Raw genomic sequence first — 18315 nt, forward strand, 5'->3', positions numbered from 1 at the left:
TTCCACCCCTCTTCCCCCTTTCCCCATCCCCCGATCCCCCCCTCAAATCCCAAACCCTGACCCCTAGGCCCTTAACGCCAACCCTCCATTCCCTTCCTGACACCCCCCACCCTCTGTGCCCTGGGGAACGGTCAAGTTCGAGGGGACCCCCCATAACCTCCCCCCCAACCCTAGTCCAAGGGGTCAGAGCTCCCAGCTTCGGTTCCTGGTCGGCCGGGATGTGCTGTGTGACCTTAAGCTGGTGGGAGCCGTCTCTGAGCCTCTGGGCCTGGGGAGGTCGTTCAATCAGTCGATCGTATTTACTGAGCACTTACCATGTGTGGGGCACTGAACTAAGCGCTTGGGAGTGGACAGTAGAACAATAAAGAGTGACTAAAAGGGTACATGAGAGGCCGCTGGTGAAAGGTAACAGAGGAAGGCTCCGTCCAGCCCTGGCTCTCGATTCATTCGATCAAATTTATTGAGCACTTCGCTGCGTGCAGAGCACTGTACTAGGCGCTTGGGAGAGGACCAGACAACAATAGACACATTCCCCGCTCTCCATTTGTGGTCCTCGCCTGAGCGGTCAGAGGGAAGCCGCCGAGTCAGCGGGGGGAGGGGGTGCCGGGGCGGGGGGCAGGGGGGAGAGCGAGGGAAGCGGGGGGAGGGAGGGGGCGGTTTCTATTTGGTTAATGGACTCGGGACAGTCTCTTTTGGGCCAGATGGCGATAAAAATGCTGTTTGACCCCCGTTTCCCCGGGAATATCAAGAAAGGCCCCTCACAACCACCCATATGGACAGCGAAAGGACCCCTCGCCTCCCCCCACCCCGGAATCCGCCGAAGCCGTCTCCTGCTTGGGGCTGGAGGGGTGAGGGCGAGGGGGGTGGGGGGCACACGGGCGGCTCGGATGGACAAAGCGAGGGGCTGGGGGCTGGGAGACTGGGGTTCGAGGCCCAGCTCATTTCCTGGTCTGCTGCTTACAAGAAGCAGGCCGGGCTTGGGAGTCAGAGCACGTGGGTTCTAATCCCGGCTCCGCCACTTGTCTGCCGTGTGACCTTGGGCAAGTCGCTTCACTTCTCTGGGCCTACAGTTCCCTCGTCTGTGAAATGGGGGTGAAGACTGTGAGCCCCATGTGGGACGGGGACTGTGTCCGTTCTGATTATCTCGTATCTACCCCAGTGCTTAGAGCAGTGCTTGGCTCATAATAAGTGCTTAAGAAATACCCTTATTATCATTATTATTACTGCTGGTCTTTGGGAATGTCACTCAACCTCTCTGGCCTCACTGTTCTTACCTCTAAAATGGGGATAAGGTCAATCCTGAGCCCCGTGGGGTAAGTTCACTGTAGGCAGGGGATACTTCTGTTTATTGTTGTACTGTCCTCTCCTAAGCACTTAGTACAGTGCTCTGCACGCAGCAAGTCCTCATAAATACGATTGAATGAATGAATGACAGAGGCTGTATCCAAACTGATGATTTGGTATCGGCCTCAGAATTTAGCACAGTGCTGGGCACAGAGTAAGATCTCCGCCCTCCCTTTGTCTTCGACTATGAGCCCTGTGTGGGGCAGGGACTGTGTTCCGACTGAAACTCCTCTCTCCACCCTAACTCTTTTTTTTTAAATGGCAACTGTGAAGCACTTACTATGTGCCAGACGCTGCATTAAGCTCTGGGGTGGATACAAGCTAACCAGATTGGACACAATCCCTCTCTCGCCTCACTCCAATCCATACTTCACTCCACTGCCCAGTTCATCTTTCTACAAAAACGTTCAGGACATGTCACCCCCCTCCCGATCAAAAATGTCCAGCGGTTGTCACGGAGATCCACCTCCGCATCTAACAAAAACTCCTCACCATTGGCTTTAAAGCCGTCCATCCCCTGGCCCCCTCCTACCTCACCTCCCTTTTCTCCGTCTCCATCCCCCTATTACATTCCGCTCCTCTGGCGCCGCTCACCTCCTCACGATTCTCGCCTGTCCTGCCGTCGACCCCCGGCCCACGTCCTCCCTCTGGCTTGGAACGCCCTCCCTCCTCACCTCCGCCAAACTAACTCTCTTCCCCTCTTCAAAGCTCTATTCATTCATTTAATAGTATTTATTGAGCGCTTGGAATGTACAAATCAAGAGCTCACCTCCTCCAGGAGGCCTTCCAAGACTGAGCCCTCCCTTTTCCTCCTCTCCAACTCCCTTCTGCTTCACCTTGACTTGCTCCCACCACCCCAACCCCGCAGTACTTATGTGTACATTTATAATTTTATTTATCTGTATTGATGTCTGTCTCCCTCAGTCTAGACCGTGAGCTCGCTGTGGGCGGGGATTGTCACTGTTTATTGTCTTGTACTTTCCCAAGCGATTAGTACAGTGTTCTACACACAGTAAGTGCTTAATAAATACCACTGAATGAGTGAATGATTGAATATGGAACTCAGAGTCTTAATCCCTATTTTACAGATGAGGTAACTGAGGCTCAGAGAAGTGACGTGCCAAGGCAGACAAGACAGAGCAGACAAGTGGCGGAGGCGAGATTAGAACCCATGACCTTCTAGAACCTATGGGTTCTAATCCCGCCTCGGCCCCTTTACTCGCTTGCCTGCTTTGTGACTTTGGGCAAGTCGCTTCACTTCTCTGGGCCTCAGCGACCTCATCTGTGAAATGGGGATGAAGACTGGGAGGCCCATGTGGGACAGGTATTCTGGTCAACCTGATTATCTTGTATAAGAATAATAATAATGTTGGTATTTGTTAAGCGCTTACTATGTGCAGAGCACTGTTCTAAGCACTGGGGTAGATACAAGGTAATCAGGTTGTCCCACGTGGGGCTCACAGTCTTAATCTGTAAACCCCATTTTACAGACGAGGTAACTGAGGCACAGAGAACTGAAGTGACTTGTCCTCGGTCACACAGCTGCCAAGTGGCAGAGCCAGGATTCGAACCCATGACCTCTGACTCCCAGGCCCATGCTCTTTCCACTGAGCTATGTGGCTTCTTTACGAACAGTGCTTGGCACATAGTAAGCGTGAGCCCGCTGTGGGCCGGGATTGTCTCTGTTTGTTGTTGGACGTCCCAAGTATTTAGTGCAATGCTCTGCACACAGTAAGGGCTCAATAAATACGATTGAACCAACACCATTCGTAAAGTACATTATAGTCCATATACACGGTCCTTGCCCTTAAAGAGTTTACAGTCTTGAGAAACGGTCTCCTGAGAAGCGGTGTGGTAAAGTGGCTAGAGCCCGGGCCTGAGAGTCAGGTCATGGGTTCTAATCCTGCCTCTGCCATTTGTTTGCTGTGTGACTGTGGGCAAGTCACTTTACTTCTCTGGGCCTCAGTTACCTCACCTGTAAAATGGGGATTGAGACCGTGAGCCTCCTCGTGGGGCAGGGACTGTGTCCAACCCAATGTGCTTGTATCCATCTCAGCGCTTAGTACACTGTTTGGCACATGGTAAGCACTTAACAAAAACCACAGTTATTATTATTACTATTTATAGTAATAATTGTGGCATTGGTAAAGCATTTACTATCATTTCCCCTTCTAGACCGTGAGCTTATTGTGAGCAGGGGAAGTGTCTGCCAACTCCATTCGATCGTACTTATCGCCACTTACTCTCTGCAAAGCACTGAAATTCTAATAATAATAATAATAATGTTGGTATTTGTTAAGCGCTTACTAGGTGCAGAGCACTGTTCTAAGCACTGGGGGAGATACAGGGTAATCAGGTTGTCCCACGTGAGGCTCACAGTCTTCATCCTCATTTTTACAGATGAGGTAACTGAGGCACAGTGAAGTGAAGTGACTTGCCCACAGTCACAGAGCTGCCAAGTGACAGAGCCAGGATTCGAACCCTGACCTCTGACTCTCAAGCCCGTGCTCTTTCCACCGAGCTACGCTGCTTTTCTTGTATCATACTCTCCCAAGCGCTTCATACAGTGCTCTGCGGACAGTAAGTGCTCAATAAATATCACAGATGATGATGATGATGATGATGTGCGAAGCACTGTGCTCTGGGACAGATACAGTCAGTCAAGCTGGGTGCTGGGCACCGTTCTAAGCGCTTGGGAGGGTACATATCTACAATTCTATTTATTTCTATTGATGCCCGTTTATTTGTTTTGCTATCTGTCTCCCCCCTTGTAGACTGTAAGCCCGATGTGGGCAGGGATTATCTCTCTTTATTGCTGAATTGGACTTTCCAAGCGCTTAGTACAGTGCGCTGCACCCAGTAAGCGCTCAATAAATACGATTGAATGAATGAATACTCCGCCCAGAGTAAGCCCGCAATAAATACGATTGAATAAATACAAAACAACGATAAACAGAGGCATTCCCTGCCCACAATTAGGAGGGGGAGATCTAGAGGGGGAGACAGACAGTAATCGTGCCCAATTCGTGTCCTGCGAGGGACGCGCAGTCGGAGGAGCCACGTCAGGTAATCAATCCCTATTTTACAGATGAGAAAATGAAGGCTCAGGAGACACAAGGTCACAGAAGAAGCAAGTGGCAGAGCCCGGATTAGACCCCAAAGGCTCCCCGGGGGCCCAGAGCCTGGATGCGCTTAGTACAGTGCTCTGCACATAGTAAGCGCTCAATAAATACTATTGAATGAATGAATGAATGAACGGACGAGCCTCTGTGTTGTGGTTTTGGTTTTATTAAAATAGTACTTGTTAAGCGTTAACTATGTGCCAGACAATGGGGTAGATCAATCAATCAATCAATGGTATTTACTCATTAAATCATATTTATTGAGTGCTTACTGGGTGCAGAGCAGTCCACTACGCTCTTGGGAGAGTAAATAGGACGTAGTGGATAGAGCCCGGGCCTGGGTGTCAGAAAACCTGGGTTCTAATCCTGACTTCTCCACGTGTCTGCTGTGTGACCTTAGGCAAGTCACTTCACTTCTTTTTGTGTCTCTTACTTTATGGGTAAAATGGGGATTGAGAGTCTGAGCCCCACGTGGGAAAGGGACTGTGTCCAACTTGATTTGCTTGTATCCACCCCAGCACTTAGTATTCATTCATTCAATAGTATTTATTGGGCGCTTACTATGTGCGGAGCACTGTACTAAGCACTTGGAATGGACAAATCGGTAACAGATAGAGACAGTCCCTGCCCTTTGACGGGCTTACGGTCTAATCGTACTTAGTACATTACTTAGTACATGTAAGCGCTTAACAAATACCATAATTATTATTACAATATAAAAATAAGGATTCCCTGCCCATTACTATGTGCGGAAAGCACAGAACTAAGCGTTTGGGAGAGCACGATTCAACTGAATTAGCAGACATGTTCCCTGCCCGTCATGAGCTTACAGTCTAGAGACAAGCTAAATCGGGCTGGACACCGTCTGTGTCCCACCCTTGGCTCACGGCTTGAAGCCCCATTTTACAGATGAGAAAAGTGAGGCCCGGAAAAGTGAAGTGACTTGCCCAAGGTCACACAGCAGACAAGTGGTAGAACCGGAATTAGAACCCAGGTTCTCTGGCTCCAAGGCCCTGGCTCTTTCCACTAGGCCACGCTGCTTTTCCGCAAGTGGAGATATGATTTCTCTCACGTTAACTCTCTCGACGTTTCTCCGGATCTGTTTCCTCTATCTCTGTCTCTCTCCTCTTTCTCTAAATTCTCTTTCTCGAAAGAAGCATTGTGTCCTTGGGCTTGGGAGTCAGGAGGACCAGGGTTCTAATCCCGACTTTGCCCCTTGTCTGCTCTGTGACCTTGGCCAAGTCACTTCTCTGGGCCTCAGTGACCTCATCTGTCAAATGGGGATGGGGTCTGCGAGTCCCATGCGGGACAGGGACTTCTAATATCTATCCCAGCGCTTAGAACAGTGCTTGGCACGGAGTAAGCGCTTAACAAGTACCATTATCATTATTATTATTATTATCACTGAGCCGGGTCAGGGACTGGTTCCACCCTGATTTGCTAGTACCCAACCCAGCGCTTAGAACAGTGCTTGGCACAGAGTAAGCGCTTAACAAGTACCATTATTATTAGGATTATTATCATCACTGAGCCGGGACAGAGACTGTGTCCAACCTGATTTTCTAGCAGTGCTTAGAACAGTGCTTGGCACATAGTAAGCGCTTAACAAGTATCATTCGTGGCTCAGTGGAAAGAGCCCAGGCTTGGGAGTCAGAGGTCATGGGTTCGAATCCCGGCTCTGCCACTTGTCAGCTGAGTGACTTGGGTAAGTCCCTTAACTTCTCTGTGCCTCAGTTCCCTCCTCTGTAAAATGGGGATGAAGACTCTGAGCCCCATGTGGGACCACCTGATTACCCTGTATCTACCCCAGCGCTTAGAACAGTGCTTTGCACGTAGTAAGCGCTTAACAAATACCAACATTATTATTATCATTATTATTATTGGCACTGAGCCGGGACAGGGACTGTGTCCAACCTGATTCGCTAGTACCCGACCCAGCGCTTAGAACAGTGCTTGGCACAGAGTCAGCGCTTAACAAGTACCATTATTATTAGGATTATTATTTTCACTGAGCCGGGACAGGGACTGTGTCCGACCTGATTGGCTAGTACCCAACCCAGCGCTTAGTACAGTGCTTGGCACATAGTCAGCGCTTAACAAATACCACAGTTATTATTCACTGAGCCTCAGTTGTAACACGGGGATTAAGAGTCTGAGGCCCAGGTGGGACATGGATTGGGTCCAACCTGATTAGCTTGCATCTACCCCAGTGCTTAGAACAGTGCTTGCCACATAGTAAGCGCTTAACAAGTACCATCGTTATTACTATTATTAATTTTCTGGGAAAAGGGGTGCAGGATCCCATCTTCCCAGCCTGCCCGCCCCCGTCCCATCCAGGGAGGTGAAGACAGTGGAAAGGGAGCAGGCGCGGACTCCAAGGCCGGACTTGAGAGAAGAGTCGCCCCAAAATCGCTCTCCCCCGCTTCAAAGCCCTCCCGAGAGCTCACCTCCTCCAGGAGGCCTTCCCAGACTGAGCCCCCCTTTTCCTCTGCTCCCCCTCCCCGTCGCCCCCACTCCCTCCCTTTGCTCTCCCCCCCACCCCGCCCCCCGCCCACTTATGTCTTTATGCATAAATCTATAATTCTCTTTATATTAATGCCTATTTACTCATTTTGATGTCTGTCTCCCCCCACAAGACTGTGAGCCCGTTGTGGGCAGGGATTGTCTCTGTTGACTTGTACTTTCCAAGCGCTTAGTACAGTGCTCTGCACACAGTAAGGACTCAACGAATACGACAATGAATAAGAATAATAATGTTGGAATTTGTTAAGCGCTTACTATGTGCAAAGCACTGTTCTAAGTGCTGTGGCGGGGGGATACAAGGTGATCAGGTGGTCCCACGTGAGGCTCACAGTCTTCATCTTCTTCATTTTAGAGATGAGGGAACTGAGGCCCAGAGAAGTGAAGTGACTAGCCCAAAGTCACACAGCTGAGAAGCGGTGGAGTGGGGATTAGAACCCATGACCTCGGACTCCCAAGGCCGGGCTCTTTCCACTGAGCCACACTGCTTCTCGAATGAATGAACGGATACCTGCTCTGTGAGTATGTTCCCTTCTGGCAGCTGCCCCCCGGTCCACCCTTCTGCCGGGACCCCAATAACCAACCGGAGGAGGGGGGACCATCAGGGATGGACACTCTGGGGTCCCTGACAGACCGTAAACCCTAAACCCAGAAGCAGCGTAGCGCAATACCTGGGAGTCATGAGGTCATGGGTTCTAATCCCGCCTCTGCCACTGGTCTGCTGTGTGACCTTGGGCGAGTCACTTCACTTCCTCTGGGCCTCAGTTCCCTCATCTGGAAAACGGGGATGGAGACTGTGAGCCCCACGTGGGACAGGGACTGTGACCAATCTGATTTGCTGGTATTATTAATAATAACAAATGCCATAATAATCGTAATAATACTGCGCCCCGGTCCTCGGATGGAGTTTCGGCCATCAGTCCGTCCCTCGGGCGGTCTGCCCTGTGTCCTGAGTTTAGTATAGTGCCTCAATGCTTAGTACAGTGCCTGGCACAAAGTAAGAGCTTAACAAATACCATAATAATAATAATGCGCCCCAGTCCTTGAGTGTTGCTTCACTCTTCAGTCTGACAGACAATCCTCCCTCTGTACTGTGCTTAGTATAGTGCCTCGGCGCTTAGTACAGTGCCTTGCACATAGTAAGAGTTTAACAAATACCATAATAATAATAATAATACTGCATGTTGACTACGTGCTGAACACTGCACGAAACATTTGGGAGACAGTGACTGTTCCCCCCTTCCAGCCACATAGCGCTTATGTCCTTATCTGTAATTTTATTTATCTGTACCGATGTCTGTCTCCCCGCCCTAGACTATAAACTCATTGTGGGTAGGGCTTGTGTCTCTTTATTGTTGTATTGTACTCTCCTAAGTACTTAGTGCTTAGTACAGTGCTCTGCACACAGTAAGTGCTCAATAAGTACTACTGAATGATTGAATGAATGAATGAACAGTACCCCTCACATCCCCCACTGTCCGATTTAATGATAATAATAACAACTGTGGCATCTGTTAAGCACTTACTGTGTGCCAAGCACTGTTCTAAGCGCCGGGGTGATACAAGGTATTCGGGTTGGACCCAATCCCCGTCCTCCAAAGAGCTCACCATCTTCACCCCCATTTTCCAGATGAGGGAACTGAGGCCCAGAGAAGTGAAGTGACTGGCCCCAGATCACAGGTGCTTACTATGTGCAAGACATTGTACTAAGCGCTGAGGCACTGTTCTAAGGTCGGTACAGAGGGCGGCCCGAGGACAGGGGCGCTGGGTTGGGGGGTTCCCCCCATCCTCCCCTTCCCCACCGTCTTGGGAGGGGATTGATGGGGATTGATGAAGTGGGGGGCTCTGGGCGGACTGGAATAATAACGATGGTATTTGTTAAGCGCTCACTATGTGCCGAGCACTGTTCTAGGCGCCGGGATAGATCCAAGGACATCAGGTGGTCCCACGAGGGGCCTCGCAGTCTTCATCCTCCTTTTCCAGAGGCGCTCACTGAGGCCCAGAGGTGAAGAGACTGGCCCAGAGTCACCCAGCTGCCAAGTGGTGGAGCCGGAATTAGAACCCACGACCCCTGACTCCCAAGCCCTCGCTCTTTCAACTAAGTCCCGCTGCTTCTGGTGGGGAATTCCCCGTCGGGATTTTCTCCCCCCGACAGATCGGGCTGGAGCCCCGTGCCCGGCATCCCAAAGGGGCACCGCGACCCCCGGCCCCTGCCCCATCTGCGGAGGCGGGCACGAAATGGGGAGGAGGGTGGGAAGAAGAGAGGGGGCTGGGGAGGAGGGGGCTGGGGGAAGAGGGGGCTTGGGAGGGAGGGGGCTTGGGGAGCAGGGGGCTTGGGGGCAGGGGGCTTGGGGAAGGAGGGGGAGGAGGGGAGGGGGCTGCGGGGTAGGGGGCTGGGATGGGGGCTGGGGATAGGGGGCTTGGAGGGAGGGGGAGGGGGGCGGGTCGGGGAGGGGTCTGGGATTAGCGTGGCCGCGGCCATCTGGTGCGAAGGGGCAGGCGCCGGGGACAAAGGCGTTGGGGCCGGCCGAGAGAGCCGAGTGTGCCGCCCTATTGACCTGCAAATCAGACTTTCAGAGAGAATTAAAGCTGGACGCCCCCCCCCGCCCCCGCCCCCGCCCCCGCCCCCTAAACCCTCCGCCCAAGCCCCTTCCCCCAAAGCCCCTCCTAAGCCCCTTCCCCCAAGCGCCCTCCCAAGACCCTTTCACCCAAGCCCCTTCCCCCCAAGCCCCTTCCCCCAAAGCCCCCTCCCCCCAAAAGCCCCCTCCCCCTAAAAGCCCCTTTTTCCCCTAAGCCCCCCACCCCCAGCCCCTTCCGCGTCTGAAGAGACGCCAAACCCCGCGGGTCCAGACAGGAGCCAGAAGTGGAGAAAGGGCAGAGTTGTCACACACAGAGACACACACACAAACACACAGACCCCCCTCCCCCCCCCCCCCCCGAGCATCCCCCTCCCCTCCCCTGCCTCGAAACAGCGCCTTCGTAGCTTAAGGGTTAAGGGGCACATGCGATCATGGTCATAATCATAACTATGATACTCGTTAAGCGTGGACCAAGTGCCGGGCACTGTACTGAGCACCGGGTTGGATAGAGTCAGGTTGGACACTGTCCCTGTCCCGCGTGGGGCTCACGGCCTTCGTCCCCATTTGACAGATGAGAGCACTGAAGGCCAGAGAATAATCACGACGGTATCCGTTAAGCGCTTACGATGTGCCAAGCACTGTTCTAAGCGCTGGGGTAGATACAGGGTCATCAGGTTGTCCCGCGTGGGGCTCACGGTCTTAAATCCCATTTTACAGACGAGGGAAGGGAGGCCCAGGGAAGTGACGAGACTCGTCCGAGGCCACACAGCGGACAAGGGGAGGAGCTGGATTAGAACTCATGACCTGCGACTCCCAGGCCCGGGCTGCAGCCGCTACTCCAGGCTGCCAGAGCGGAGCCAGAGATGTCTCTTTGGGGCAGGACTGTGTGTTGAACGTCTCCTAGAGGGTTCTGCAAACGGGAGGGAAATGCCAGCGAGGGGCAGCAGGGCCTGGACGGTCCATTTGGGTATTGACTGATTCAGTTAGTCGTATTTATTGAGCGCTTACTCTGTGCCGAGCACTGGACTAGACGCTTGGAAAGTACAATGCAGCGAAAGAGACAATCCCTGCCCACACCGGGTTTACAGTGGTCACTGGGGGGGAATTAGGGTGGGAAAGGGGAGAGTCCGGGGGGTTGGATAATGTGGCCTGGGTCACTGGGGGAGAATCAGGGATAAATACTATTGAATGAATAAGAATGTTAGGTCTATTCCCCTATGTCACGCTGCCACTTAATAATAATAATACTTTTGGTATTTGTTAAGCGCTTACTATGTTCCAAGCACTGGGTAGCTACAAGGTCATCAGGTTGTCCCCCGTGAGGCTCACAGTCTTCATCCCCATTTGACAGCTGAGGGAACTGAGGCACCGAGAAGTTGTGACTTGCGCAAAGTCACACAGCTGATAAGTGGCAGAGCCGGGATTAGAACCCACAACCTCTGACTCCCAAGCCCCGGGCTCTTTCCCCTAAACCATACTGCTTCTCTTCTATTGTTGTGTTGTGCTCTCCCAAGAGCTTAGTACAGTGCTCTGCACCCAGCAAGCCCTAACTAGACAAGCAGGGTGGCTCAGTGGAAAGAGCCCGGGGTTGGGAGTCAGAGGTCATGGGTTCTAATCCCGCCTCTGCCACGTGTCAGCTGTGTGACTTTGGGCAAGTCACTTCACTGGGCCTCCATGACCTCATCTGTAAAATGGGGATTAAGACTGTGAGCCTCACGTGGGATAACTTAATCACCCTGTATCTCCCCCAGCGCTTAGAACAGTGCTCTGCACACAGCAAGCGCTTAACAAATACCACCATTATTGTTATTAGAACAGTGCTTGGCACATAGTAAGCGCTTAACATCATTGTTCTTGTCTGTCCGTCTCCCCCGATTAGACCGTAAACCCGTCAAACGGCAGGGACCGTCTCTATCTGTTGCCGACTTGTTCATTCCAAGCGCTTAGTACAGTGCTCTGCACATAGTAAGCGCTCAATAAATACTATTGAATGAATGAATGAACACATACCTTTTTTTTTAATATAGTTCGCTGCACCCAGCAAGCGCTTAACAAGTACCATTATTTTTTTTAATACAGTGCTCTGCACCCAGCAAGCGTTTAGTACAGTGCTCTGCACCCAGCAAGCGTTCAAGAAAGGAATGAATGAACGGGGGCGCGGATTTGGGAGAGGGCGGGAAGGTTGGCGGCGGAGAGGTGGGAGAGGGGGCGGGAATCCAGGCTGAGGGGCGGGAGATCGCCTCCCCTCTCCCCCGTTAATCCCAAACCTCAAGGAGTCAAAGATCAACTGTCACAGCGCTGCGCGAACCTTTTTACCCATTCATTCACTCAGTCGCACTTATTGAGCGCTTACCGTGTGCAGAGCACTGTACTGAGCGCTTGGAAAGTCCACTTGTGCAATAAAAAGAGACCATCCCTGCCCACACCGGGCTCCCAGTCTAGAAGGGGGGAGACAGACAGCAAAACTAGAAAATAATAATAATAATAATGGTATTTATTAAGCGCTTACAATGTGCCAAGCACTGGTTCGGATGCCACTTACTGTTGGTATTTGTAAAGCGCTTACTATGTGCAGAGCACTGTTCTAAGCGCTGGGGTATACAGGGTTAATCAGGTTGTCCCACGTGAGGCTCCCAGTCTTCACCCCCATTTTCCAGATGAGGTACCTGAGGCACAGAGAAGTGAAGTGACTGGCCCACAGTCACCCAGCTGACAAGTGGCAGAGCCGGGATTCGAACCCATGACCTCTGACTCCCAAGCCCGGGCTCTTTCCACTGAGCCACGCTGCTGTCAGCTGTGTGACTGTGGGCCAGTCACTTCACTTCTCTGTGCCTCAGTTACCTCATCTGAAAAATGGGGAGGAAGACTGGGAGCCTCATGTAGGACAACCTGATGACCCTGTAACTCCCCCAGCGCTTAGAACAGTGCTCTGCACATAGTAAGCGCTTAACAAATACCAACATTATTATTCTAAGCCCTGGGGAGGGATGCAAGCTAATGAGGGGGGGCAGACCCTCGCTGCCACAGCCCGGGAAAGATGGAGAAGCAGCAAGGCCTAGAAGAAAGAGCGCAGCGTCTGGGTGTCAGTAGGATCTGAGTTCTAATTCAGCTCTGCCTCTAGTCAGCTGTGTGACCTTGGGTAAATCACTTCACTTCTCTGGGCCTCATCTGTAAAATGGGGATTAAGAGGGTGAGTCCTAGGGGGGGCAGGGACTGTGTCCAAACTGCCTAACTCGTATCTCCCCCCAGCGCTTAGAACAGAGCTTGGCACGTAGCGCTTAACAAATACCGCAATTATTATTATTAATTATTACATAGAAAGCGCTTAACAAATACCCTGATAATTACTATTGATTATTACATAGCGCTCAACAAATACCACAATTATAACTATTGATTATTACACAGTAGGCGCTTAACAAATACCACAGTTATTGATTATTACATCATAAGCGCTCAACAAATACCAGAGTTATTGCTATTGATTAATACATTGTAAGCGCTTAACAAATGCCATGATTATTACTATTGTTTACTACATAATAAGCGCTTAAGAAATACCACAGTCATTACTATTGATTATATAGTCAGCGCTTAACCAATTCCACGATTATTACTATTATTACACAGTCAGCGCTTAAAAAATATCACGATTATTTCTACTGATTACATAGCGCTCAACATACACCTCGATTATTACTATTGATTATTACCTAGTCAGTGCTTAACAAATACCACAATTATTAGTATTGATTATTACATAGTCAGCGCTTAACAAATAACACGATTATTCCTGTTGATTACTCTACAGTCAGCACTTAACAAATACCACAATAATTAGCATTGATTATTACATAGTCAGCGCTTAACAAATAGCATGATTATTCCTACTGGTCACTCTGTAGTCAGAGCTTAACAAATACCACAATTATTAGTATGGATTATTACATAGTGTTTAAGAAATAGCACAATTTTTTCTGTTGATTACGATAGTCAGCACTTAAATACCACAATTATTAGTATTGATTATTACATAGTCAGTGCTCAACAAATACCTCGATTATTACTATCGATTATTACCTCGTCAGCGCTCAACAAATACGACGATTACTACTATCGAGAGGCAGCGTGGCTCAGTGGAAAGAGCCCGGGCTTGGGAGTCAGAAGTCATGGGTTCTAATCCCGGCTCGGCCACTGTCAGCTGTGTGACCGGGGCAAGCCACTTCACTTCTCTGGGCCTCAGTGCCCTCATCTGTCAAATGGGGATGAAGACCGTGAGCCTCACGCGGGACAACCTGATGACCCTGTATCTCCCGCAGCGCTTAGAACAGTGCTCTGCACATAGTAAGCGCTTCACAAATACCGACATTATTATTACTATCGAGGAGCAGCGTGGCTCAGTGGAAAGAGCCCGGGCTTGGGGGTCAGAGTCCATGGGTTCGAATCCCGGCTCGGCCACTTGTCAGCTGTGTGACTGTGGGCGAGTCACTTCACTTCTCTGGGCCTCAGTTCCCTCATCTGTCAAATGGGGATGAAGACCGTGAGCCTCACTGCTCTGTATCTCCCCCACCGCTTAGAACAGTGCTCTGCACAGAGTAAGCGCTTAACAGATACCAACATTATTCTTATTATTGTTACCATCGATCATGACCTGGTCAGGGCTGGAGAAATCCCGTTAAAAAAGACAACATCCATTCATTCAATAGTATTTATTGAGCGCTTACTCTGTGCAGAGCACTGGACTAAGCGCTTGGAATGAACGAGTCGGAAAATACTAAAAGGGTTTAGAAGGTGGCTTTCCAGGGGCATCTTTTTGATGTTATTTTTCTTCGGAGGGGGCCAGAGGGAAGAGGGGAGGACGGGGCCGGGGTGCGGGGGGATGGGGAAGGGGGGGGGGGGTCCCGTCCAGCAGATGGACCAGCCGGCCGGCGCAGTGGGGGAGAGGGGAGGGGACCCCCGAGTCAGGGCCCGCAAGCCACTGTGCGCTGAGCGTGAGGGACAATAAGCAGGGAGGGACGAGGCCGGTCCTTAGGCCGTGGTGCCGTTGCCATGGAGACGGACCTGGCCCCCCCCGGGCCATTGTTTTGGGGGCACGAGTTGTCACCCAGCAGATGGTCCCTGCGCTCTGGGCCTCAGTCATCCGGGGGCGCCCAGTGAAGGAATGCGGGAAAACCAAGGCACCATCTGTTTTCCGGGGGCCTGGCGGGGGGAGGGTCGTGCCCACCTGCCCGAGGAGGGGGGCGGCCCGACTGGCGGAGGGCGACTCACCCTAATAATAATAATAACTATAAGCGTGGTTCGGTGGAAAGAGCCTGGGCTTCGGAGTCAGAGGTCATGGGTTCGGCTCCCGGCTCTGCCACTTGGCAGCTGCGTGACCGTGGGCGAGTGGCTTCACTTCTCTGGGCCTCAGTGACCTCATCTTGGAAAATGGGGATTAACTGGAGCCTCACGTGGACCACCCGATGACCCTGTATCTCCCCCAGCGCTTTAGAACAGTGGTAAGCGCCTAACAGATACCAACATCATTATTATTATCTGTTAAGCCCTTACTACGGGCCGGGCCCCGTTCGAAGCGCTGGAGGAGGTCCCGGGTCATCAGGTGGTCCCACGGGGGCTTCATCTCCATTTGACAGATGAGGGAACTGAGGCACAGAGAAGTCAAGAGGCTGGCCCCAGGTCACACAGCTGACAATAATAGTAATGATGATGGTAGCCCAAGCTTGTCCCACGAGGGGCTCACAGGCTTCATCCCCACTTTGCTGATGAGGGAATCGAGGCCAGAGAAGTGGAGAGGCTGGCCCAGAGTCACACAGCTGACAATAGTAATAATGATGATGGTATCTTTTAAGCGCTTATTATGGGCCGGGCACCGTTCTAAGCGCTGGGGGAGATCCAAGGTCATCAGGTTGTCCCACGGGGGGCTCACAGGCTTCATCCCCATTTTCCAGAGGAGGGAACTGAGGCCCAGAGAAGTGAAGTGACTCACCCAGAGTCACACAGCTGGTAAGTGGCAGATCCGGGATTAGAACCCGTGACCTCTGACTCCCAAGCCCGTGCTCTTTCCTCTAACCCACGCTGCTTCTCTATTATTAATAATAATAATGTTATTTGCAAAGCGCTCGCTATGTGCCAAGCACTGTTCTAAGCGCTGGGATGATGATGATGATGGTATTTGTTAAGCGCCGACTATGTGACGGGCGGTGTAATAATAATAATAATAATAATGTTGGTATTTGTTAAGCGCTTACTATGTGCCGAGCACTGTTCTAAGCGCTGGGGTAAACACAGGGGAATCAGGTTGTCCCACGTGGGGCTCACAGTTAATCCCCATTTTACAGATGAGGGAACTGAGGCACAGAGAAGTTAAGTGACTCGCCCACAGTCACACAGCTGACAAGTGGCAGAGCTGGGATTCGAACTCATGAGCCCTGACTCCAAAGCCCGTGCTCTGTCCACTGCGCCACGCTGCACTAAGCACTGGGGTGGAACAAGCAAATCGAGTTGGACACAGTCCCTGTCCTACGTGGGGCTCGCAGTCTCCAGCCCCATTTTCCAGATGGGGGGACCGAGGCCCAGAGAAGTGAAGCGGTTTGCCCAAGGTCGCACAGCAGCATCATGATCATAATTGTGGTATTTGTTTATGAATTAATCGTTCATTCAATCGTATTTATTGAGCACTTCCTGGGTGCAGAGCACTGTACTAAGCGCTTGGAAAATAAATTCAGCAACAGATAGAGACAATCCCTACCCAACCACGGGCTCACAGACTAGAAGGGGGAAAACTGTTTAGCGCTTACTGTGTTGCCCGGGACTGTACTAAGCGCTGGGGTGGATACAAGCAAATCGGGTTGGATCCAGTCCCTGTCCCACGGGGGCTCACAATCCCCATCCCCATTTTACAGATGAGGTAACTGAGGCCCAGAGAAGTGAAGTGACTTACCCTTGGGTCACACAGCAGACAAGTGGTGGAGTCAGGATTAGAACCCACGACCTCTGACTCCCAGGTCCAAGCTTTAGCCACTAAGCTCAGCGCCTACAGTGTGCAAACCACTGTACTGGGCTCCTACTGGGAGCCGAGCGCTGAACTAGACATCGTCTGTGTGCCGCGGGCTGTACTGGACATCTACTGTGGGCAGAGGGCTGTGCTGAGCTCCTACTGAGTGCCAAGCAGTGTACTAGGCGCCAGCTCCAGTTCATTGCTCTGTGCCGGGCGCCAGCTTAGTCCAGAGTGTCATCCTGATGATGATGATGACGGTATTTGTTAAGCGCTTCCTAGGGGCCAAACACTGTTCTAAACGCTGGACTAGATCCAGTAATCAGGTTGCCCCACGTAGGGCTCACAGACTTCATCCCCAGTTTCCAGATGAGGTCACTGAGGCCCAGAGCAGTGAAGTGACTTACCCAAAGTCACACAGCCGACCAGTAGCTGAGGCGGAATTAGAACCCACGACCTCTGACTCCCAAGCCCGGCTTATTGCCGCTAAGTCCCGCTGCTTCTGTCTCGGGAACTCTGTGGGTGGAGAACTACAGTATGAGCGCCTTGCTGGGTTCTGAGCGCCGTGCCGGGCTCCTGCTGTGTGCAAAGCATTGCGCAAAGCACTGACGGTAAATACAATTCCAATTTAGACGGTCTCCCGGCTCCCCGAGGGAGCAACCCAGAATTTGGAGTGTCCTGTTTCATGTGGAGGCTGGAAGGAGCAGGGGGAGGGGGTGGAGAGGCGGGTGCGGGGTGCGAATCTTACCCCAAAACCCAAAGTGGTAGTGAGCGCTCTCCCTCCCCTCCGCCCCCATGCACCGCGCCACCCTCTCAATCATCCACCCATCCATTCATTTAATCGTATTTATTGAGCGCTTACTCTGTGCGGAGCACACGGAGCATAGAAAAGCAGCGTGGCTCAGTGGAAAGGGCCCGGTCATGGGAGTCAGAGGTCATGGGTTCTAATCCCAACTCTGCCCCTTGTCTGCCGGGTGACCTCGGGCAAGTTACTTCCCTTCTCTGGGCCTCAGTGACCTCATCTGGAAAATGGGGAGGAAGACGGTGAGCCCCACGTGGGGCAACCTGATGACCTTGGATCTCCCCCAGCGCTTGGCACATAGTCGGCGCTTAACAAATACCATCACCGTTATTAGTATCGGCTGGGCAGTCCTGGGTCACCGGGGGAGAGTAGGAGAGGGAGAGGGGAGAGGCGGGGGGGATGGGACGGTCCGCGCTGGGTCACCGGGGGAGAGTCCGGGGGGTGAGCAGGCCTGTCATGATTGGCGTCTCCCCCATCCCCCCCTCGCGGCCCAGCCGGGGCCCGTGGCAGCCGCCCGGCAGCTGCTGCCGCCCGCCCAGCCGGACAGCTGGTCGGCCAGGAGGAGGCTCGTGCGGTCGGCTGGGCCCGGGCCTGGAGGCCCGACCGTCTGGGGCAATCCGTCAGACGGCCCCTCGGCCCCCATATTTACTGCACGCTTACTCTGTACTAAGCGCTTGGGAGAGGACAATACAACAGACGCATTTCCCGCCCACAATAATAGCGATGGCCTTTGTTGAGCGCTTACTATGGGCAGAGCGCTGGGGAGGACACAAGGCCAACGGGTTGTCCCACGTGGGGCTCACAGTCTTCAACCCCATCTTCCGGATGAGGGAACTGAAGCACAGAGAAGTTAAGGGACTCGCCTAAGTCACGCAGCAGACGGGCGGCAGACTGGGATTAGAACCCATGACCTTCTGACTCCCAGGCCCGGGCTCTAGCCACTGCACCATGCCG

The sequence above is a fragment of the Ornithorhynchus anatinus genome, chromosome 3 (assembly GCF_004115215.2).
Source record: "Ornithorhynchus anatinus isolate Pmale09 chromosome 3, mOrnAna1.pri.v4, whole genome shotgun sequence".
NCBI classification, from domain to species: domain Eukaryota; kingdom Metazoa; phylum Chordata; class Mammalia; order Monotremata; family Ornithorhynchidae; genus Ornithorhynchus; species Ornithorhynchus anatinus.